At 42.2% G+C, this 25,540-nt stretch overlaps 1 protein-coding gene and 1 long non-coding RNA gene across 4 annotated transcripts in view; one reads left to right on the forward strand and one right to left on the reverse strand.

The window, feature by feature from the left end:
- Nucleotides 1-25,540, reverse strand: part of CPQ (carboxypeptidase Q) — a 358,351-nt gene that overhangs the window by 210,231 nt on the left and 122,580 nt on the right. The gene's annotated exons all lie outside the window — the stretch shown is intronic.
- On the forward strand, nt 8,706-23,475 carry LOC116868374. Of its 2 annotated transcripts, none has more exons than XR_004382802.1 (3): nt 8,706-9,085; nt 23,074-23,133; nt 23,417-23,475. It is a non-coding gene; the product is annotated as an uncharacterized LOC116868374 (long non-coding RNA). The 2 variants fall into 2 exon arrangements; XR_004382803.1 differs by lacking the exon at nt 8,706-9,085 and adding an exon at nt 19,411-19,432.

A 25,540-nucleotide genomic window follows, 5' to 3' on the forward strand; every position in this document is an offset into this window, starting at 1 on the left:
CTACAGAGTTTCTTGAAAAAATCCCAGCAGGACTGAGGCCAGTTGCCTATAGCAATTACCCATGTCTTAAATGCATCCTTTTGGGATTTTTTTTTCCCTTTGTTTTCCCTGTTTATCTCACTTAGGCTTCCTGGAACCACCTACCAAATAGACTATCTACATCGAATTCTCTATTATAGGGTCTGCTTTTGAAGAATCAAACTAAGAACAGAGCATCTAATTTTTCATTATCTTCCGACTTTGGTCAGGGAAATAATGATGCATTGAGAATATACCTTGCATGCATGCAGTAGCTGCTCAATAGATGACGGATGGACGGTTGGACAGATGGACGTACGGACGGACAGATGGGATGATGGGTGAGTGTATGGATGGGTAAACAAGAGTATATTACTGGGGAGAATGGATAAAATAATAAGATAAACACTGGTCATTGGGAAAAATAATATTGGAAGAAAGAGAGAGAAATAGATAAAGGATGACTGAATTATTCCCATTGGCTAGGTTCTAGGATCTAGTTCAGTGATTCTGATCTACAGAGCTACACCAGTGTAGGGATGAAAAAAGAAGGTATTCCATGGGAGACAAACACATTAAAAATATACTCTCTTTGAATACCCAGACCATATGTTTAACTGCAATACCACTGATGACTCAAGTTCATATTTTACAAGGCTTCTTTATACTTCTTTGCATCATAATGTTAACAATTTCAGCTCAATGCATTACTTTTAATCCCCAGGTTAGAACTTCGATTTCCAGAGAGATGATATTTAAAAAAAAAAAAAAAAAAAAATCAAGCAAGGATAGTATAGAAGCCAAGGGAAGAAAGAGCATCAGAAAGTCAAACTGGTTAATTGTGCCCTGTGCCACTAAGAGGTCTGATATGATCTTGACTGCAAGGTCCTAATCCCCACAGCTGAGTCCTGGCTAACTAAGATGGCTTCCATATTCAGGGGCAATGGTTCCTGCAGATAGGGTTGAACAACTCCTAGTAGGTAGCCTACTACCTTCTACTTACTTTTGGCCCAAAGAAAGATGGAACTGTCCTGACAGAGGCAGCTCTACCAACTCCCTATCCCTACAGGGAATTCATTCTCATCGAGACATGGACTTAGGGGAGTGGACCAATGTTAAGGAGGGGTCTCAGCTGCACAGTCCTGCCACTAGCTCAGTTTTGAGTTTCAGCAAATCCTATGGGATATACTACCCAGTCAAGTGCCAGAGGACTACTCAGACCCTGCCTGGGATACTGCAAGCCCTCTGTACACCATAGTGCTCCAACCAAAACCAACCACATATGCACTCATCTCAAGAAACTGGCTCTTCCAGCATATTATGATCTGTTAAGTATTCACTTAAGAGGACTTCCTACATTGGAATAGAGGTAACTACAAGGAGTCTGGTTAAAATTGTTACAGATAAGTAGTATCACTCTACTTAATCAGAAAAGGATGAAATATTTAAAAAGACTTTCAGGGTCAGAGAGACATTGTTGAAAGTTGTAATATGTATTTTACTTCTTTTTAAATAAAACAAAACCCTATTACGTAGGGTCACCAAGACCAGGAAAACAATGAATTATCCCTGCTTCATGTTTTAGCGACTAGTGAGTCAAATAGTTTCCAATCCCGTTTGGCAGCTCAGGCTGAGTACATGGAATTCACAGCGGTCTATCCCTTTCCAAAGGAAAAAGAGAAACAAATTCGGGGGTTAATCCTTGCTGTCTGATGAACTCCCACTGTCCGAATCACATGCTGCTGAACAAACAGCTTTAAAGGCTCTGTTTGCAAAAAGCATTTTGATTATCATCCAAAGTCCCCCACCCCCCCACGCCAAACCCTCTACTTATGTCATCTTGTAAAACAGACAGTTGGGAAAGTATTAGGGGTTGAACCTGGTTGGGAAGGATGGGTTGTCATAGTTACTATTTTATAAATATGGGCTCTGGACCAATTCCAATGCTGATCATACTTAGGAAACATCTTTCTAATTACATGTCCAGAGAATTAAAGTTACACATTCTGTGTTGGCACACAAGAATAGTGAAGGTCTCCGAAATTAAAAAAAATTTAATTTAAGAAGATGAATCTTTAAGTCATTTCTTCTCTTAGAGGAAAGAATAGGAGCATTCTTCATTTCTCGAAGTAAAATTTTGGGTGAGAAAAATATAATCTACATAAACATCTTTAAACTGTAGTCTGAAAGTAACAGGGAAGAAATCCCAAATCAAATCTTTACTTCAATGTCCCCTTCCTGTCTGTTTATGATACTTCCACATATAAGCAAGCAGTTAAATAACTAAATGAATATGACCATAAACTAAGATTATAGAAGACCAGTAATGTCGGATCACTTATTACATTATTTTGAGGGCAGCTTTTGCAAATTTCTACAGACATTTTTCTAAGGACAAAGGAAAACCCTGAAAGCTTAAGTTGAGAATTGGGAAAGGTGTATGTTCCACATAACAAAGAAATTACAGCGTAACCTCATGGAAAGGAAAGTTCTCCCTGGCTCAAGAGCCAACAGCTTTCTGTTCAGCCACATCTTTCCCCACTGAACACACTAATTCCTACCTCAAAAACCGATGTCTAAACTTGGGCTCATAATATGTACTCAATATATACTTGCAGAATGAATGAACAAACTAAACATTGATCTAACCACATGGAATAGCTTGAAAGCTAAAACAAACAAACAAACAAACAAACACACTGCAACCACCACAACAGGGATATCAATGTTCCATTCTTCACTTTCAGCGGAACAATGACTGAGAATTGAAACAGGTTAGCTTCTGGAAGCTGAGTAATAAACAAACATACTCTCTCTTCGGATTTGGCAAGTTCGCCGTTTTCTTCATTCCGGCAATAGGCAGAAAGCCACAGTTGCCTGTGTTAACCTGTCAGTGGTAACCTGTCAAAACCGTCTTATAACAAGTCAAGTACATAAACTACACGAGGAAGAACAGGTGCCTTCTCTACCCTTGTGGTAACAGTGACAGACACTTCGGTAAAGTGAAAGGAGAAGGAGACTTAAATCAAATAGCCGGGCTTCAAATCTGTCCTGTGTCCTGAGTAGCTATGGGTGTGGACGGACTCTCTGAGCCCCCAGTTGCAGCATCTGTAAAATGAAGTTAGTAACACTTACTTTAAAGGAGTGTGTGAGATTTAAATGAAGTGTGTGTAAAGTGCTTTATAAACTACAAGGAATAAAATTAGATCCAAAATTCCAGAGTGAATTTTCCTCCTCAGGGCCAACTGTACTAGTTTGATAGGACTGCCCTAATAAAACACCACAGACTCAGGGGCTTAAACAACAGAAATGTATTTTCTCACAGTTGTGGAGACTGCAAGTCTGGTTTTTCCTAAGGCCCATCTGCTTGGCTGGCAGGTAGCCTTCTTCTCTCTTTGTGTGGCTGTTTCTCTGCACACATGCAACCCTGGTGTCTCTCTGTGTGCCCCAATTACTTCTTCGAGTGACACCAGTCATACTAGAATAGGGCTCACCCTAAGGGCCTCATTTTCACTTAATCACATCTTTAAAGACCCTATTTCCGAACACAGTCACCTTCTGAGGTACCGGGGATTAGGACTTCAATGTATGAATTTGGGGGAAACAGAATTCAGCCCATAACACCAACTAAATATAAGTTTTAATATAAAAATGTGGGAAGGGGATGAGACATTGAGACAACACTGAAGGCTGATCTGCTGACTAATTAGCAGAATGGCAGAGTTAAATTATAGCCTTTGGAGAGAACAATATATTATAATTGTTAAGAAAACAAGTCCATTACCAAATAACACATTTATTTACACCGATGGCCTCACAACATTAACAGCTAAATGGAGTAGCTAATGGACTTTAGATCATAAGAAATGGTTTGTATAGCTGCTCTTTTCCTTGGCTGCTAGAACACAATCTTTCAATTTAATAGGGCTTAGTGAAGAAAGTACCCCTGCTTCCCTAGGTTGCTAAATCTTCTTTGCCCAATCCCAATCCTCACCCCCAAATTTTTTTCACTAGACTTTTTCAAGTTATTTTAGACAACCATCAAATACTTGCATGGCATTACTTTAACTGTCAAATAGAGTAATATTTGTTGAAAGCTTATCACATTCCAGGCATTATGCTAAGTGGTTTACATACATTATTTTATCTTATCCTCATACCACCCAATAATATATGTATTGTTATTATCCCAAATGTAGTATAGAAAAACTGAGGCTCTGAAAAATTAATGACCTACCCTACTGGCTAGCAAAGGAGCTAAGATTCAAGTTCAGCTCTAACTCCAGAGCCCACATTCTTAATTGTTACTCCAGTGGCTTTCTTATCTTAACCCTAACTAAACTTCCAAGTTAATTTCACCGCTAAATTAATTAGTTGTAAAGGTTAGGCTATACCCCAAATCACAGCAAATCTGCACAGAAAAGATATTAAAGTATGAAAGATGTCTCTATCTAATTAGAAAAATCCAGTTCTTTTGTCAATCTCCTAAATTATAGTATCCTCAATTTCCTAAAATTCCTTTCCAGGTCACCCTAGAACACCAAGAGGCAACACTGTTACGGGACATAAAACTGGGTAAAAACTTAAAAATGTGAGATTCTAGTTCAGCCCAACATTATCCCTTAACTTGTAAGATTGGTGTCTGAGAAATGACAATGTATTCCAGAGGTTTTAGGGTCTGTTCAGAGTGACTGTGGCAAACATAGTCCTGTTTACTTATTCTTAGATTTAATAACCATGTATTAAGTAAATGTCACACAATCAGCACAGTGCAAGGCTTAGGGTACACCCATATTAGACAGATGTGGTTCCTGCCCTAGATGGGCTCACAGTCTAGTGGGAAAATGGACAGAGGTATTACGATTACAGTACAGTGTGGCATGTGCATGACAGAGGAACAGTCAGAATTCTATGTAAACCAAAACCAAAGTAACTTTCTTTGCTTAAAGGACTCAGCTGCTCCTTCTCCAAAGAGGTAACATGAGCTAAGTCCAGTGTGGGTCATAGGAAATGCAGCCCAGGCACAAGACTTCTTGTTTAAGTTGGGGCTCCCTTTTCTTTTCAAAATCACCCCCACCCAAACAACTACAGTCTCAGAAACACAAATACCAACCCAATCTTTGGGAAATTTAAAGACATCTGAAACACTGAATCACATGAAGTGAAGGTGCAAAGCAAATACGGGAATTGTTGCCGACTTGGCAGAGCAAATCGAGAGGGACCTAAGAGAAACAAGCCATATCACCGTAGAGAACTTAAGGAAGGTACAGGAATGAGAGGTGCCGGCTACCTGTGAAGCAGGGGTGAGACACAGGGTCGAAAGCAGTTTGCTTGAAAGTGTTTACAAAAAGCACGTATACCCCCAGGTCCTTATTTCCTTCATACCCACACACAAGCACCTGCAACCCACATTCTCCCAAGGCCAGAGAACAGGTATGTAAGTGTCACAGAAGGGGACTCAGAAAGGCTTGGAACTCAGTGACTGGACGCAGTGGAAGGAAGAGGAATGCACGAATCTGAGAACAGGGAGATGAAGTGAAAGCCTGCATATAAAACAAGAGCCCCCGTCTCCTTTTCCACCCAGCTCCCACATACAAGCAGCCTCATTCCTGGCTTTTTATGCCTATGCCTATGAAGTAACCCAGAAAACAGAGGGGGAGGATGGGAGGTGAGAATGAGGAGTAAGAAGGACTAAAAGTCATCTTACAAGTTTGATCACATGAGAAAAAAAATATGGGCTGGGTAAGAGCGATAAGTACATAGAATGAAGTAATTATTAATTCCAGGGCTTTCAAAAATTAACAAAAAGGAAAATAAACACTGAATAGTGACTTAATTAAAAAATGGCGGAGGTGCCTGGGTGGCTCAGTTGGTTAGGCATCTGACTCCTATCTCAGCTCAGGTCTTGATTCAGAGCCGAGAGTTCAGGCCCCATGTTGGACTCCATGCTGGATGTAGAGAAGGAAGGAAGGAGGAAGGAGGGAGGGAGGGAGGAAAATAAAATGTGAAATAACTATGAATGTGAAGAAATGGGGAAGGGGAAGGAGGTGAAATAAAGCTAATCCTCTTCTACAATAATAGGAAATCAATGCATCATGTTGAAAATCGACAGCTTCAGAGACAGCTACAAGGCACATTGCTGAGACGTATGGGCATGAACAGCTAAGATTTGGAAGTGCTGCTCTTGGGAAGTGGGTCAGGATGGAGTAGGAGTAGAAGGAGGGGACTGCTATTTTTATTAGAAGCCCTTCAGCGCTATTTGACATCTTCAGCTATGTATTTCTCCTTTGAGTAAATAAAAGTATACTTTAAAAAATATCATGGTGTAAAACAACCCCATTGCAGAAGGAAGGGGGTAAGGTGCTCATCTAAGTAACCCCAGAAATGAGCGGAATCCATAAGGCTAAAGGTAAAATGAACTGCACTACAAGCACCGGCCTCCAGGTGATGAAGCTGTTTCCCACAGGGGTGTGAGTTCCCAACACCAGAACAATCCCCGTAGATGGGAACTGAACAATTAAGTATTTGTGGGGAGGCTGGTGGGAGCCAGCTTTCTCACTGCTGGGGAGGCAGGTTACAGGAAAGGAAGAGGACAAGGTGACAGTGTGGTAAGGCATTAGAGCTGGAGACAGTATGAATTCATGTTTAACTTAATATAGACAAGATGGTTAGCCATAGAATTATTTCCAGGTATATATACACAAATGGGTTAGTATACCAACCCATACCTCCTTGCTCTGCTGGCTGAGGGATCTGCAGCAATGACACCCCAGGAGTAACAAGCATACCTAATGCCCGATCTTGGTTTTTAATGCCATTCTCCAGAAAAGAACTAGGGCTCCTTGGAGAGATGGTTGATTCTAGAACAAGGGCAGAAAATAAGCATGATAAACTTAGAGCACCTTGCATGGCCAGAAAGCAAGAAAGTGCTTAAACAAAAACAGAAACAAAAACCCCACAAGAATGGGAGTATGTCAAAGGGACAAGGAGCCAAGTTAAAGAGCTCCCAAGGCCAAAGCAGAACAATTTGAGCAGCAAAGCAAAGTAGTATTGGATTATAATCTAAAATACAGATAAATATCCATGCATCCATACAAATTAAATGAAAGATTGAAACGGTAAGTAGACAGACAAGGGGAGATAGTCAAATTTCCTGTGCAGAAGAATGACGAGTAACTGATGAGATACTCCACCCTTAAGGGGGTGGAGCGTAACTCATCAACTCTTTTCAAGTGCGGGCTGCACACACTGACTCCCTTCCAGAGAGTACAGTATGGAAAGGGGAAACAGATTACAGTGCAGGAAACTGGCAAATACAACCTCAGCCAGATTTCCAAGGTCAATATCAACAGTGATAAGTCAAGTTGAGAGCATCTACCCTTGATGTGATGTGATGTGATGTGATGGGAAGGGTGCTTTACCTCTGTGGTCTTCCTGCCAAGAATACATAGCTCAGTCTAATCATTAGAAAAATGTCAGACAAACTCCAACTGAGGGACATTCTATAAAATATCTGATTGATACTTCTCAAAACTATAAAGGCCATCAAAAACAAGGGAAGTCTGAGAATCCCTCATACCATGGAGAGTCTAAGGGATGAGACTTCTAAATGTAGTGTGGATTCTTGGGTAAAACTCAGATACAAGAAAAGGACACTAGAGAAAAACTGAAGGAACATGAATAAAATATGGATCAACATGAATATTGGTTCATCAATTATGACCAATGTACCATAGTAAGGTGAGATGTTAATAGTAACTGGGTGTGAATTATATGGGAACTCTGCACTGTTTCCATAGTAATTCTATAAATTCAAAACTGTTCTTCAGTAAAAAGTTCACTTTATGAAGGTGGCAAATTTCCATTATTTCTACTCTAACTCACCATTTTAAACTCTCAAGTTTCTAAAACTCTTCGTAGAATTGAAATGATATAAGGGAAAATATTATTTGGTTTAGTTCATATCCATGATCACTTTGAATTCTAGAACTTTTGAAACTGTAGGCAACAAGCTTCACAATGTTTTTAACCTGTTGCACCCCATTGTGACCTTTACATGGGCACTAGAAGATGAAGTCTGTAATCAGGATATTTTGTCAGTGAACAACAATCAACTTGGGCCAACCAGAACAAAATAAAGGGATTTATTGGGAAGATATAGGGCAGCTCACATGAATGAAGGTAAAGCTACCTGACCGGTCTTTATAAAGGATGGGAAGCAGGCACCAGGGATTTACTGCCTTCTCTTCAGAGAACTCCCTTGACAGGAATCAGCTCTAGAACTTTTCCATTGTGGAGGAATTCTACTTAAAGCTCAAATTCTCAGAACAGCAGGTAAAGCAGATAACCCAGGAAACTGGCCACCTGTATCACAAGGCTCTGTGTGGCCTCATTTGCATAATGTGACCACCTCCGGGCACAGAGGAATGGGAACATTTTTTTTTTTTAATGATTTTATTTATTTATTTGACACACACAGAAAGAGAGCACAAGATGGGGAGTAGCAGGCAGAAGAAGAGAGAGAAGCAGGTTCCCCATAGAGCAGGGGGAGCCCAATGTGGGACTTGATCCCAGGACCCTGGAATCATGACCCAAGCCAAAGGCAGTCGCCTAACTGACTGAGCCACCCAGGTGTCCAGAATGGGAACATCTTAACTGGGTTGTTACCTAGCCTGCACGCAAAGTAGGAGAGAGTACATTCTCCCAAGTAAGTAGTGCACTATTTCCAGAAGGAGGGGAAGCAGATGCTGAGTACACTAAAATATCAGCTGTCTACTGCAGCTGTCCCTTCAGGGAACTTACAATCCAAAGAAAAGGCTGAGGCGAGCAGGACATTTCGACCGAAGCACAGAGGATGAAAGCAGGAAATTAGAAAGAAAAGACATGGGATCCTCAAGAAAGGCATCTTGAAGATCTGTCCTCAATACTGGGAGCACGGTGATGGAGGACACAGAGGTGAATGATGGTGAGGTCTTCTGGGAAAGGAGCATTAAATGAGACAAGTACAGAAAGACTCAAAAGACTTAGAATTCATCAGTGAGGAGAGGAGCCCATTTGGTCTATGTGGGTGAGTAGTGTGTTTTCTTATTTCCTCTTTTGCAAATCTTATTTTTAGAGTGATTTTTTTTTTTAGGATATGTACAAGTCCATGAATGAAAAAGAAAAAAGGACATTCAGTCATGGGCATGCTTGTAATAACTGGCTATAGTTATTCTGGGGTTCAGCATTCCAGCTGCAGACTTCTAGGTATACAGTATGTAAGCTCCTAAACTAGGCAGTTACAGACACTCAGAGAGCTTGTCTCCTCCTCTCCAATTATGCCAAGGGCCTTAGACACAAGAGACATACTGAAAAAGAACCTTTCTAAGGCCCCAACTCTTTTTTTTTCTTTTACATTGTTTTTTTAAAATTTTTTAAAGATTTTATTTTTATTTATTTATTTATTGACTGAGAGAGAGAGAGAGAGAGAATGATCACAAGTAGGCAGAGTGGCAGGCAGAGGGAGAAGCAGACTCTCCCGCAGAGCAGGGAGCCTGATGCGGGACTCCATCCCAGGGCCCTGGGATCATGACTTGAGCCAAAGGCAGACGCTAAACCAACTGAGCCACCCAGGCATCCCTACATTTTAATTTTAATTCCAGTTAGTTAGCATACAGTGTTATACTAGTTTCAGGTATACAACACAGCGATTAAAACAATTCATACATCACCTGGTGCTCATCATGACAAGGGTACTCTTAAGGCCCCAACTGTTAAAAATCACAGGCCCCTTCAGTGGCAGAAGAGAAAAGTCATTTGCAGGTCTCAGTTATCACTAAGTGAGTCAGTGCTAAGGACCACCCAACTGTTCCCCAGCTCCCTTTCCTCCTTCATGTCCTGTGAGATAGGCAAGGCAGATAAGCCACAAAACCAGCATCCTGTATGACAATCCATCTTGTCTAATAACTTATAAGATTTCCCTCTGATTATTCCATCAGTGATTTCAGTGCCAAAGAACCAGCTGCAGTAAGTAATTTTTCCCATTTTTGACTGCACAATGGACCATAATTGGCAGAAGTGCATCCCACAAGTCAGTCTCTAACCTACGATTTAGGCTTCCACCAACAAATTTCCCCAAACTGCCAAGTGTTATTCCATCTGAGCAATTGCCTTATTCCTGGCACGCAAGCATGCCACTTCCTGTTCTATATGCTGGAGGTGGGGACCATTTATGGCTAGTTGGAGTCAGCAAACTCGGTTTGAAATTAGCCTCGTGGAATTCTGACCCAAAATCCCTTACTATAATTTTAAAATAAATCATCCCAAAATGACAAAGCAGGACAGGGGCTGTATTACCCTCCCTAAAAACTAAGAAGTTTAATGGAAAGGAAAATGCCAAAGCTGCAGGGAAAATTACTATCACAAAAATCGTATTTCAGTTTTCTGAGCACAAGCCAATTATATTTCCTAAACCTGTTCACAGGATAGATAAAATGCCAGCCCCCCTCGCAGTGCTTCTATCTATTAATTTCCTACCGCCCACACCTGCTGTAACCGCTGCAGACGGATCCCTGGAGCTCTGTTCAGGGCCCCGTTCTTGCCTTTTCACAGTCTTGCTGCCATTACTATAAGTGGCTCCAGGACGGAGGCATTCAAGGAATGAATCGATTTTTTTTTCCATATCTAGGTTGTAGTAACTACCACTGCCTTTTCATAGCTATAAAGTCCTCCTTTCACAAAACTAATCAAAACAAGTAAAAAACTCAAACCCAAAGAGAGGTAAAGCTTCCTTACAACATGTTGAAGGTACTCAATAAATGTTGGTCAAGTTAATTTAAAAGTGAAAGTATAAGCAGCACTAATATAATCTGTCTATTGAAAAACAGCTAAATTGCTTTGGCTGTGTGCCCCGACTTACCCACCAGTCTCCCAATGCGCGTGGGGCACAATGATGTAGAGAAGCTTGAACACAATGAAAGGAATGGGAATTATTTTCTTTAAAAACCATTTATAATCACTTTGTAAACCTAGCATGTGTTGAGGCAGCATTATCTTGCAATTTCTTTGCAGTGCTGTTCAGGGTAATCATGTGGGTGTGTAAACAGCAAAGTAACGGCTGAGAAATAAATGTCTGTCAAAACCATTTGTTTTGGTAAAGTTTTCAGCAACCAGCAAGACTTCAAACTGAATAACAATTTATAAATAGCTACATAAACAAAACAACTTCCCTTAAGTTGTTTTTTGAAGTTTTGGATGATGAGAGATGGGAAGTAGGACATTTAGAAAATACGAACAATTTACACTCCACCCTGAATCAAACATGGCGTCTTGGCTAGAAAGGAAATTGGAAAGTATCATCTCTTACAGCTTAAAAGCTTGAGTGGGGGTCCCAGACACTAAATTGAGAGGGTCCAATCCAGTTAATTTCCTCTTGTGACACCTCACACTTGTCCCTTCTCCTTGCAAGAGCAGGGGGTATGGCAAAGCTCCTTGCCCGTCACTGTCATTTGGATTAACTTCTCCACCACCTTGTGCTAGGGAAGCTCAGGGAGTTCACAGCCTGAGAGAAAACAGAGATTTGCTTTCCTGGAAACAGCATAAGGATGATGTGGTTGGATCAGCAAGACCTCGGAAGCCAGAGCAACAAGCAAGGGACCATATGTGTTATGACCATTTTTTAAAATGCTGCCAGCCTCCCGAGCAGTGTGGACAATGGCCCATATGTATGATGCATCTGGAGCTACATGTGGTTGCCTGATTGCCTGGCTTCATGCTTCTGCATATTTAGCAGAATCAAAGGGTTGAATACAGAGTTTTCTTCAAAGCAGAGGATCATGGTACCTTTTCTTCTAGAACGCCATTGCCTACACTTTGCATTTCTAAGAGAAGAAGGCTGTATGCATACGGGTGCGCATAAGCTCAGGCCCTGTGTGTGGTGGGAGCAGAGCAGCAAGGAGAAAGTGTGAGAGAGAGCAGCCAGTCCGAGCCTTGCCAGGGTTGAGGGCGTCCTGATCAGGATGAGTAGTCTGTGTGTGGATGTCTCGTGCATTCTCCTCATCACAGAGCTTCTCGTCCACTGCTGCTTCTCACATTGGGCTCAGAACAGCCCCACTTACAGATACAAAGGAGAAGTTTCAGAGGAAAGCATATGGAATCACTCTGTGCAGCTAAGGCAGATTTGACCTACCAGACTATTTAATAAAGATCCTAAGCCTGCAGCAATATAACTCGGTTGTTTCTCTTAATACTCCTTTGAGGTAGGTCAGATTCTACTGTTTCCTTCAAAGAATTGGCAAAGGAATTCACAGTCCTTTATTTTAGCATGAATTCTATAAAGCAAAAAGCAAAAAAAAAAAAAAAAAAAAGGAAAAAAAAACACCCTATATAAAGTCATGAATTTGGCGGGCACATGCCTGGATTTAATAGAATTACAAAAATATAATAACCTGTTGATATGGCCCCGAGTCTTCAAGAATAGCCTTATCTCTTAATGTACTTTTTCATAAGCATTTCTAGTCCTTATTATTACACTGGAACTTGAAGATTTTTCTGACATAAAAAAAAAAAAGGCTAGATTAAAACAAACAATATACTCACAGAGATGTACTTGGTACATAGAAGGTATTTTCACATTCGTATGCAAGATAACAGAAAGGATGCCTTTCTTGCTGCCTTGCTCACAGTGAAAGGATAAGAAATGAAAGTAACCTGAAGTGAAAACTTACTGATGTTATAAGACTTGACTTCTAATAGCAAGGTACAAAGTGTTAAAAATAATATTTTTTATTTCTTTCAATAAAATGAATGTATCTCACCTGTTAAAAGAATCCGGAATGACCTTTGTCTAGCTAAAGCTTTCTAATGAGGAAAAAACATCACAAATGAATCACTCATCTGGTTCTGGGAGTGAGATCAGGCAAAATGCAGTTTTTGAATTAACAGAACTTCACAGGAGGCCGCTCATTTGGTCTTCCCAGCGCTGGCGGTGGGTGGGTGCCATCGCTGTCATTGTACAGATGGGGACAGCGAGGCTCAGAGCTCTGATGTGAGGGGACATGGTGAAACTGCAGATCCAGGACTCAACCTCAGGTCTGGCGGACTCCACAGACCATGTTATTACCTTCTGAATAACACTGCCCCTGTGCTGCTTTATAAACCTGGATTCAGTAAAATGCCCCCGGAAATAGCAGAAATAATGGGAAAGTCAAACTAAATCGGGTTACACAGAAAAACCTCAGAACGTCAATATTTACATTTTTTAAAATTTGCATGGTTTTCTGCACATGGTCAATATGAGGGTTTCTGAGATTAAAAGATTTAGTTTTATTGCCGGAAAGGACTGCTTTTCGGTGAGCCTGCTTATTATACAGGGGCCTGGCGGCTCAGTGACGCGGGACAGGAGGAGCATAGCATTACCCAAGGGAGACCGGATGGAAGTGACACTCACTAAGCTGTCCTTATCTCCGAGGATCACTGACCACAGAGCGAGGGACAGACAAAATACAAGGCCTAGAGGCTGGGAAAGTGCAAAGGGGACATCTCGTCTGGACAGGGCCCTGGGATGCAAGGCCCGGCACAAGGCTCACTGACTCTTCTCTTGCTGAGCCCTCATAGGCCCACGTGAGAACAGGCACCAGCCTGATCCTTACGGGCCTGAACATAGACTTGGCAGGAACAAACAACTCACGTGGTCTTCTCATTTATGAGCTGCATTTTTGAAGCAGCAAACCACTCATCTGCATGTTGGAGCAAGGGCCTTTCCTGATTGTTGTACATTTTGTTTTCTTTTGGTTCGGTTCTCCAGCTCCTCTTGGTGGAAACCCACCGTCCCTTGCTCTACCTCTTTTACTCACCCAGGGGATCCTTCTGGTGGCCAGAAAGCACACGGATGGCTAAAACATTAATATAATTCAAGAAAACTGTTCTGCTCTTCTGGGAGCATCCTTGTCCTGAAGTGTCCTACCTGCAGCTACTAAACTGTGGACAACAACTGTGATGGCTCTTTGCTTCATGTCTCTGTCCTCTGCTCTATATGCTGGCGTAACAGTAAGCGTGCACTTACAGCACAGTGAACCCCACACACTGGGGTCTCACGACCTGGGTTGTGGTCCTCACTCAATCTTCAGTGTGACCTCAACAAGACACTTGTAGGTTTCCCCAACTATAAAAGAGGAGTAATGATGTGATTTTAATAATGATTTCAGCAACCGCACATTCAATGGGAATATACATTTTAAAGAGTATTTTATAGATTAAATAGCATCATACAAGTGGTAATTATTAGGGTTATTATTATACAAAAGTTCCATGGGTAACATGGATAGAGCAAGACAACAGGTCTAGACATGACCTACTGAGAAAAAATCTTGGAAAACACTGGTCTTGGAAGATATTACTTCCAGTTCCTGGTCCACCATAACTAGATGTACAACACTGGGTGAGGCATCTGACCTCTCTGACCACCACTTCTTCAACTGTCCTAAAGGTGAATGGCAGGAAGGGAAGAAAACCAGGGGCCACACACGGACAAGGATTTACATGTTCTCTCTCATTTAATCCAAACAGTAGGCTCCACAAGAAGTGTTATGAAACATCCACGGTCACCCAGGAACCAAGGCTCTGAGAATTCAGGGAAAAGCATGCAAAGCACACACAGGTGGCTCACGACTGGAACCCTGTTCTGCTGACTCCAGAGCTCATGCTCAACCTGGTCAAGTACCAGACAAAGGAAGAAGAGACCATGGCTTTGATCTAGATGATTCCTAAGGATTTCTTTTAATTCTAAAATGCTAGGAGTCTAAAATTGATTAAGTTTTCCCACTTAATGAAAAATATAAGCCTAAGTAAGGCAGACTTACATATTCCTTCAATTTCTACATGACCTTCCTCCACAAACGCGCCCTCATTATTTGGGGACAGGCAGACTGGCTACTGGTGGGCTGATCACAGCCCCTTAGATGTCCACTTCCAGCTCCTCTCCGGGGGATGGACATGACTCATGTCATCAGGCTATTACCATTCATCTCTCTTCTCACAAAAACACATGCCAATAACAGCAGGACAATCACACCGCTGGCCTCTGATACTGTGAGAATGATCTGTCCACAGGTCCCCAGCTCCAAGGACACAGCTCAGTCTCACTAAAATGCTCTCACTTAAATAAATGTTCAGCTTATAGCATGATACGCTCAAAGTAAGTACATTGAGACAGACAGAGAGAAAACTGCTGAGGAATTCTTCTCTCTGACCAGCCAACGCCTGTAACAGAAGAAAAGCATTAGAGGAAGCCTGGCTGGTGTCAAGTACAAGGCCTCTAACTCCATTTTATTTCCACCGTTGCTGATGTCATTGTGAATTCCTGCTGCATTTATAATTAAGAAAGAAACAGATGGTAATACTTAGGATTAAGCAATAAGGAGTGGCCATTAAAACAATCTAGAATGCCAGCAGTTGTATATGATATCAGAGGGTTAGCTTACCATAACAAAGTTTTATAACCATGGGAAAAGAGGAAGAGAAATTAAAGCCCTTTTTTACCTCACAGATCCATTCACACCACAGCTGTCCCCTCACTGAAGGCACACTGCACATCACAGGCAGAATCCTGGACACATGCGTTCTTAGACACAAAACAGGTCACTTCTTGGTTTTATTATACATTGCTATCACAAGTGGCAAAACATAAAATCCAAGATGCAACATTTACCAAGCTATGTTGGTGAGGCCCTAGAGAATCACTAAAATCACTTGGGTGATGGGACAGGCTGAGGGTAGAGGGAAGAATTCCAGAATAATTCCATAATACTGTGGGAACATGGCTGGCAGCCTAGATCTCCTGGAGAATAGAAGAGGCTATTAAATTGTGTTACAAAATAAAACCAAACATCCCTGCCCCCAAATATACGTGCATATGTGGTGTGTGTGTGCGTGTGTGTGTGTGTGTGAGAGAGAGAGAGAGAGAGAGAGAAACTGAAAAGAGAAATGGCTGCATAATTCTTCCAGTAAGACAAACTTTAATGACAATGTCAGCTAGTTGTCAGAAAGGTAATCTATCTCCCGTTCCCCATTTATACACATGAATGTTTCTGCCTTTAGTCATCTGAGCTTCCTGAACAATCTCAGTCCTCACAGCCTTGCCTTCTGATTCTGTGAAGGACCTTCACTGCACTGGAGTCACATCATAGTCTCATAAGGCTCCAATTCACATGGCGGGGGGATCACTCTAAACCAGTGTACCCATTCAGGCACAGCTCTCACTTCTACCAAACTGCTTGCATCCTTCTTAAAAGAGTCTGTCACCTGCCAACTTCTGGCCTAAGTCACTCATCTTGCAAGATGCATGGCAGCCAAGTGACATCACCTTTAGAACATCCCAAGGCAGCTAGTTATAAGACCCTGTTTCAAATAGTGCTATATATCACAAAATAACAAGCCTGAGGAATTTAGAAATACATTGTCATGGTGGAACATTCTTTCCCTGAATTTCCCCCACCCACTAAAGAGACAGAGAGAGAGAAAGGGAGGGAGGGAGAGATTAAATAGGTAGTACAGAATAAAGAGAGTACAGGGACAAGTAGAGCCTCGAGAATTATCAGTAAAAATGCTGAAAATCTGTGAACTCATTTTCTGCCTGGATGATCCTTAAGAAAACATTCTTAATGTTCAGAACCTCCGATGATGTGACAACAGTCACACTTGAGATTCATTTTATCACAACTGTCGGAACAGCAAATGGAAGACAATTCACACTGGTATTTTTGCCAACATATTTCAACCAAGGGCACATTTATTAACTGTTAGGACAGGACTCAATAAGTCTTTTCTCATGACCTTACACAGGCTATCGGAGGAGAACCCCACAACTGAGAAATGGGAAAGCCAACTTCCACATTGCCCAGAATAACTTAGAGGCTTAGGTGGATACTAGGAATGACATTTGAGACAGGCTGGGAACAACACGTCAAAGGAAACAGAATACTCCCCAGCACAGGCCACAGCTCTGGCTAATTAGTGCAGCCACGAAAGGTAGTGATTGGCTCCACTTTCAGAGTTCCATACACCTTTCCTGTGGCAGAGACTGCTAGGTAGTCCCCAGCTCTGTTCTTCCCCTCATCTACGGCATTAGTAATAGAGGCAGAGCTGGGTTTATGGCTATGCAGCTCAGATACATTTGCCAGCCCCCCTTCACTTAGGCATAGCAGCAGTTTTCAGGCTCACCAACGCCTTGTGAATGGAAGTGATATGGGCCACATCCAGGTCTGAGCCTTGAGATGTTTCACATTCGCTTTCTTGGGTGACAAGCTAGCTTCTGCAATGCAATGATGACAGTGCCCTAGGTGATAACAGATCAACAAGATGGAAGGAAACTGTACCCTGAATGACCACGGGCAGCTGAGCTACTCGGGAGAAATGTACCATTCGTGCCTGCTACATGAGCAATAAATAAGTTGATTCTTGTTTGAGCCACTTCATCCTTGATCTCTTTGTTACAGCAGCTAGATTTTAACACATTTCCCAAATAGAAACAAATGTATTATAAATATAAAATAAATTATGAATATAATGTATTGGTCAGTAGTTGTTTTCCTTATCTGCTGGGCTCTCTCCATCCGTCTTGGCAATTTCTCCTTCTACATTGTTCTGGAAGATCCTGTTTTCTAATAGGCACAGAGACATAACTAATAGCAGTTCTCTATTTTGATATCCTAGAAACCTTTCAAGGGCTCCTAAGCAAATGCAACAGTATATACCATACTACACTATACAAATGCATAGCACCTTCCTACCCATATCCCTGTACTAAGCAGTAGGGGTGGGAGATGAGTTTACAGAAGCCCAGGAAATGGATTTTAACTCATGTAGATTTCTATGGTAAGTAATTAGCACCATCTCTTTTATCCAGTATATTTATTTTTTTAGCTCTTCCTTACCATTAAATTCTTTTTTTTTTTTTAAATTATGTTCGGTTAGCCAGCATATAGCACATCATTAGTTTTTGATGTGATGTTCAACAATTCATTAGCTGCGTATAACACCCAGTGCTCATCACAACACGGGTGATGGGTAGCCACTGTATTTTGAAAATTTGTTTCCGAGGATTGCAGTTTTGGTAGGGGAAAGTAACACTATTCATATTACATGGAGGGAACCTAACGCTCAGAGGAGCTAATATAATTCTGGGACAGAGCTCCCCACCCTTCCTCTCAACATCAAGGACAGGATTCTCACAAGTGTGGATCCTGAATGCTCATGTGAAATGTTGAGTCCAGGTGACCCCTTCATACCCAGTGACTCCGAAATAGCTGGGGCTTGGCAGGAATCTTCACTTTTGACACGTGCTTCAACTGATTTCAATGCAAAATAAGCAAAGTACTGTCCTAGGCAATTAACATACTTCATTCAGGCCTGCTCAGCAGCATCTTATTAGCTTAAGAAAAAAAAATACTCACTTATCATGATGACTCCATCCTAACCACCTTCCCCCAGAATTTTAACCTGTTATTTGTCCCAGTGCCCCGATTCTTTTTCTAGTCTTTTATCAATACAGCCTAGCTTCTGGCAGCTACTGTGACATTTCTACTCAGGTCTCGTTAAGTATGAACAATTTTTTTTCTTTTCTCTGATTTGGATTATTTTTTCAAAGAGAACGTCATAATACATAAAATGAAATCAAAGGCAAATAACCCCCCAACTGGAGATACTAGTTGGTAACTATAAGCTTGGCTTAGCTGGGAGAAAGCCCTGCTTCTCTTCAACTGAACCCTGTCTGGGGAGCTCTGACCCAAGGCCTACCATTTGGACCAAGCCACCTGTGATGCCCTACTTCTTCATAGACCTATCCCTCTTCTCAGATAGGTACCAGTAACGTGGATAATCCGGTAGCCAGCTTCCTGTGAGTCAATGTTGCCTAGCTGTTCTTAAGCTCCTTCTAGGTTTCTACTCTGTTGTCATAGCTACTGTGTTCCCACCCTTCACCACAGGCGTCTGGGCCGATGCCTACTCGGCAGGCCATTCTACTGTCCTAACACCGAGGAGTGCCATGCTTGGAAATGACCCTCTGCAGAAGTCAGCTCCCACAGTGGGGCTGTGTTGCACAACTCCCAAAGGCCCCAACCATATTGTATGCCCACAAGTCCATACAGGGCCAATGGCACTACCAGAGCTGTGCTACCAGCAGGACTACATAAAGTGGGTCCTGAACTATGCATCAGAATGACCTGGGGACCCTCTCCTCCTTCCCTATGCTCCCTTGTCTTCCCTTCACCCGAACTGTGATGAGTAGGTCTGAGATGGGGCCCTTTTGAAATAGCATCTGTGGTGAGTCTCAGGATCAGCACAGTTTGGGAATAAATAATCTCACCCCCTCTTCCATTTTGCAGGTGAATGAATTGAGTCCCCAGGGGACTGGGTGGCAGATCAAGGTCACCCTCCGCTGGTAAGCCATAGCTGCAGTCACGTCCCAGGACCCACGACTTTCAACAAGGGCCTTTTGTCTCCAGCACTTAAACAACAAATAACAAAATCAAAGGAAAATGAAACAAAGACAACCACAAAAACATTACTAGGAGGATAATGAGAAGTGGTACGTCAAAGTCAAATAGGAAATGCAATTTGTATTCTCCTTTGTGTGGATCTCCTGTACTATGGCTTCCTTCCCTGGCAAATAAAGTCCTACTTGCGCCTGAACACAAAACCCTGGGGAGGCCCCAAGGAGGGAGAGGTGGGAGGTGAGAGCTTTAGATCAAAGGAATCATTGTAAAGACAACTTGGCTCCTCTAAGGACACCTACCAAGAAAGGTCCTGAGAAAGAAGTCTGCTGGCTGTGGTGGGCTCGGGGCAGGGCTCTGCCAGGCAGACGCAGAGGACTTATCCACGCTGCTCAAATACATGAAGGTGAGATCAAGGAGCCAAAGGGCCCATTTACTAATTCACGATGGGAGGTGTTCTTAGCTTCCAAGTACCCACGATCTACTACCCAGAAGCGGGCAGGTGGGCACGGATGCTGCAGACCCCAGCAGCTGGCCGCATCACAAGCTGCTTTTAGACTAAATGAGGACAAAGGGACTAAGATACTCTCCTGCCATATTTCCTCTCCACGTGGTGTTTCCCTGCTCCAAATAACCTCCCTTGATAAAGAATTTTCCAGAAGGCAGCAGGCACCAGTCCTAAGCGTAGGCCTTGGAGTTTGGCAGGCCTGGGTATGAACTCTGGCACTGGCACCCATTAGCTGTTCATCAGTCACGTCACTGAATCTTTTTCCTACCTCAAGGGACTAAATGACATACTGACCATTAGGGCAGTGTAGGGTTTATACCTAAGCTCCTAGAAAATGGTGGCTGTCCCCGCTACAGGTAACACAGAAGGAGGGGAAGGCCTGACAGCTCTAAAGCAAATGCTATCTCCAATCAGCCTAACCAGGGAGAGATTACTCCCACAAGGTTTTTCACTCCTCCTTTGTAAGTGCTCATGTTGTGGTAAAATTAACTTCTTATTAAGCACTGCAACTTCCCCATTAGTCATAATATCAACTTCCACTTTATTCTAAATGAGTTTTTCAAAGAATCGATGTCCTTTTGTCATTCAACAAAGAAGTATTGCTGAGACATTGCCTGCTTCTCCATTTGTTCTCACTTTTTAGCCCAGGCCCACTTTCTCAGCTTGGCTTTAAAGATTTTCCAGTGAGGGAGATGGAGTAAACCCAGAGTGGCAAGGATTAGAAAGGAGGAAAGGGAGATTAGGAAGGGGGTCGGGCAATGCCAAGTGAGGACTGACCATGCTGCCTATCACTCTGAGATAAACCACAGAGAGACACAACAGGTCCTCAAGGCAGGTGAATCCATTTGACACAAAGGATGTTTCTGGATGTGCCAGAAGGAAAACATGTGCCTCGGAGTCATTTGTGAGACAGAGGAAAAAAGAAGGCATTTATCTAGCCACTTCCAGCCTGTCCCTCGCTTTCCTCTGTCAAATTTCACGCCATGGGGAGTTAACTTTCGGGTACTTCCAGAATGTACTATCCAGCTTCTTCCAGTGCTCATGGGGCCTCATCCCAGGCCCTGTGGTTGGCTGCGTCATCCAACTCCTGAAATGGCAGGAAGAGCCAGAAACTCCAAGCAGGGGACTGGCTGGCCATGCAACAGTGACAGGCAAGGGTAAGGGCCCAGTTCTCCTCAGGCAGACTACCAGGAGGTTGTGTGGACAGTGAAAGCAAGAGGCAGGTAGCCCAGATGGATCTGAGGCAGCTTATAAAATGTATGTCAGATACTCCCAACTCCTTCTCTCCCCCAACATATTCGGAACTAACCTAGGCTTCCATCTCGAAGCATAATATGTAAGAAGCTTCTTCCTTCAAAGCAGGAATGGAAGCACTAAGCAACATTCAGAAGAACATGAACTTTGGGAAAAGACTGCCCAGTCTGAAGCCAGGCTCAACTACGTAAGAGCCATGGGACAATTGGACAAGTTATCTGACCCCTTTGTGCCTCAGTTAGCTCATGCATTAAAGAGGTTTGATAATAATAGCACCTACCCCAAACACTTAGTGTGAGACCGAGATTACTTATGCACAAAAAATGACTAGAACAGCACCTGACACATAATAATTAGTGACACAAAATAAATATTTGCTATTACTAGGAATCTGGGCCACAACCTGACATCTGACTTCCTAGGCTCTCTGGCTTGGGCACCACCTCTTTCTTCCCACTCAGCCTCCTAATCAGCTGCCTGCTCCTGAGACAAATTTCAAGAACTCAACCCTGTCTATCCTTCTTTGCCTTAACTGACCTTCCTCCTTCTGTAGCTTGGATATCTGGTCTTGTGTGGCTCTCACAAGCCCCTTCCTTTCTCACCAGCCTCTCCATGCTGGTCTGCTCATTTCGGCTTCTGCCATTCCTGGGATGACAACTATGAAATTTTTGACATGTCTTGTTAGACAATGCAAATACTACCAGGGCCATCTTATGCAGGTCTCGGGACTCAAAGCTCTCCCAAAGTAAATAAAAATGGTAACTGGCTGTCTGACTACATCTCTCAAATCTCTTGAAGAAAGCCCGTAGCTCTGCCACTTGGCACCTCCAAAGACTGGCCCATTAGGAAGCTGCCAGTGAAAAACTGGCTATGAAAGGATGGAGATCACTGGGACTCACCACTTCAGAGCTGAGTCACTAGTGGCTAATCCACGCCTAAGGGACAGTAGTCCCTATACAGGATATGACACTAAATCAGCACCTGAGTCTAATCAATGAAAGATGATCTTTCATCTCAATTACAAGTTACTTTTCAATTCCCTTACTTCTTACCCCAATTTAACAACAGACTGCTGCATGGCTTAACACTACCAGAGTCAAATCTCCGTGACATTTGAAATGCCATGGACACAGAGCAACTAAATCAAACATGCTTAAAGGGACTCCTAGACAAAGCATTGTCAAAATACTTGGCAATAAATGTCTGCTATTGGTAGAAAAGCACGAGGAATGTGAAGACCTTTTTATAGTGGTTTCTGCAATTTCTCTTTGTGGTATTTTAACATTGATAAGTCTAGCTAGCCAAGAGAAGTATTTTATTCATGAGTGAGTGTACCATTTCACTACTTCCAATGCATCTCAAAGTCTTTCTACCTCTTATGATCAAAGAAGAAAAGCCTAGCAACAGTTCTATGGACTTGTTAGGAGAAAATACAGTCCAGTGCATTCTGTCTTTCACAAAACCCATATACAAAGAAAGTTCCAGAAACACAATGTTATTACTTGTAGCTGTTACCCTGTATTGGTCCTTTCTTGCCCTGGCTTGTATCGTCTCAGTCCAACTTTTTAGGCCCACAATTGCTGCGGCAACCAGTTGTGAACAGGTGTAACCTGATAGCGTTTTGCCTCAGCTGTACCTGGCATGTCTCACTTTCTGTCCTGGGCTTTCTGTGCCTGCTTCCTGGGAAAGTGGCAGGTACTCAGTCAGCTGTTCTGAGGCATGCACAAACCTGAAGATGCAAAGGAGTTAAAACCTCCTAAGGCAAGGCTTGACCAACAGGAATCAGGAACTGATGGCTAAATTCTCTCCTCTTCCATTATCTGGCAGACCCCTCTACCTGGCTTCTCAGAGGGTCACAATGGGAACACATCCCAGCTGCTTATAGTGGTAAGTAGCTCCATAATGAACCCTTGGACTGGCTTTCCCTCCTCTGCTATTTCTAGTCTTCCACTTCTGTTCCTTGGGATAATTTCTCGAAAATAAACTACTCATATGTAATTCCTATCTCAGGCTCTGCTTTTGAAGGGGAACCTAAACTAAGAAACTGCCACTGAAAAATTTCTCTACTATATCAACTTTCCACAGTGGATTCATAATGAAAATTAACTTAAAATATTCTTTAAAACCAAATGTATTATGATCATATAGGAAATGATCCCTTCTCGTGAAGGGCTCATGAGAAGACCTGCAGCCACACATTACAGATTGGATTCTCAGGAATCAGACTGCACCAGAGGTTGGCATGCCCTTGGGATGAACACCTAAGAAAGGGAGGGGAAGAATGCGAGAAGGAACAAAAGGAGAAGTTGGGTTGTGATGCAGCCCAACAATGGCCTCGGCTGACCCCACTGGCAGCTCTGAACAAAAATGGTCTGTCAGTTGTCCCAAACTGGACTGAAATAACTGGCCTTTTATGCCCCCTATGAATCAGTCATTGGATGTGGACCACACCAGGACAGGGTGTGACCTTGTAGGAGCAGCTTTCTGCCAGTGAAACAATCCCTGAAGGAGATGACAATGGAGGCCATCTGCTGAATACATTTCCAGAACCTGGGCCAATGAGTCCTTTGCCACAAAGGACCACTGAAGAGACGGGAGGAGAAACTCAGCTCAGTAAGAAGAAAATTAGGAGATACATAAAGGCTGTTTCCAAATGAGCTCTACGTGCAATGAGCTCTCGTGTAGAGCTCATTTGTTTATTATGGTTGAATCTAGGAACAACTGTGGTATATCTACTTACAGATAGAAAGATTTCACCTCAAAAGTAAGATCTTTCATAGAAGGAGTGCTACCTAAAGGACTGGGATATGTCAGTAAGGACTTCATACAGGTGTAAAGCAAAGTCTGAATACAGAGCAAATCTGAGAGAGAATATTAAGTTCCCTTCCAACCTTGAGATTCAATGATTCCAAGAGTCAGAGTAATGCTTGTAACACAAAATTGTCACTTATGCATCATTCATAGGCAGCACTATCAGCCCTTAGGCACAAAAAAAAAAAAAATGAAAGTTCTATTTGCCATAGCTTCATAAGGAAATAAAGTTGCTAAGCAATAGGAATACTGACTAGTGACTACAGAAATGTCCCAACTTCCAAACACCCACCTCACCAACAAACTTTTCTATCTATCTATCTACATACATATATACATACCTACCTTCTTACCTACCTATCTAGCTATCTGTCTATGTAGCCACCTATATCCTCTCCACTATTCCGCAGCAAATGAAACACTCCAGCAATACCTATGCCCACCTCCGGGCAACAAACCAGAATTTCTCTTGTGACCTGATAACAGGACACAGCTATTCCAAGGCAGCTCAAATCAACATATCTAAAACTCAATTCAACTTTCCTTTGCCTATAGTCCATTCCAACCCATATTCTTTGTATATTCCTTTATTTTGTTAATGGTGGCACTATTAACTCAGACATCACAAGACAAAAATGTCAGAATTCATGAATTTTAGAGCCAGGCATACTTGATTATGAAATTGACTTTTCCTGTTTACTTACTATATGGACATGAACAAGTTACATAAGTCTCTCTGAGCGTCAACTTTCTTATTTATATCATTGGGATAATACCAACCTCATCAGGTTGTTTTGAAACAAGAGGGTTCTATTAGGAAGAAAAAGTATCAGGAATTGGAAAAGGACAAAAAAGAGGGGCCATAATCAAAGACAACATTATCTATTATTAAGTTTTTGTTTTGTTTTGTTTGCCAAATGTTGGCCCAAAGTCTCTAGTCTTTTCCTCCTTCACCTTATGCCCCTCACACCAACTTTCTCTTATTCTCAGACCTTATTCTAGTATACCTAATGCTATAAGATAAACAGGGATTTTCAGTCTCATGTCCATGTAGAAATGTATTCCAAATTCCAACCTGCTTTTTATATGACTGCTGCTAAATTGGTGGTCAATCAAACAAGAAATAACATAACAAAAAGTCAATTTTAAGTAGGTATGTAGCTGCACCTACAGCTTCTAATAGTCTCTCTAGACAGCATATTGAAGATCAAAGATACATGCTTAATCGAAACTCCCCCATAACTTCACATCAATGTTCCACCAGCCAGCGGGATCCTTTCGTTTTCCACCACAGCACCCTAATTCTGCCCACAACTTTTCATTGACTAGAATACACAAAGTCCTGATCCTAAGTCTCCTTAACACAGATGCCTCCTGGACAACTCATTTATAATTCTCTATATTCTTATTATCAAATCCAATATGCACTGTTTCACATTTGAAGTTCTCACCACCCACAGGGGAACATTTATTAATATGCTGG

The sequence above is a fragment of the Lontra canadensis genome, unplaced genomic scaffold (assembly GCF_010015895.1).
Source record: "Lontra canadensis isolate GAN:19392208 unplaced genomic scaffold, GSC_riverotter_1.0 scaffold15, whole genome shotgun sequence".
NCBI lineage: Eukaryota > Metazoa > Chordata > Mammalia > Carnivora > Mustelidae > Lontra > Lontra canadensis.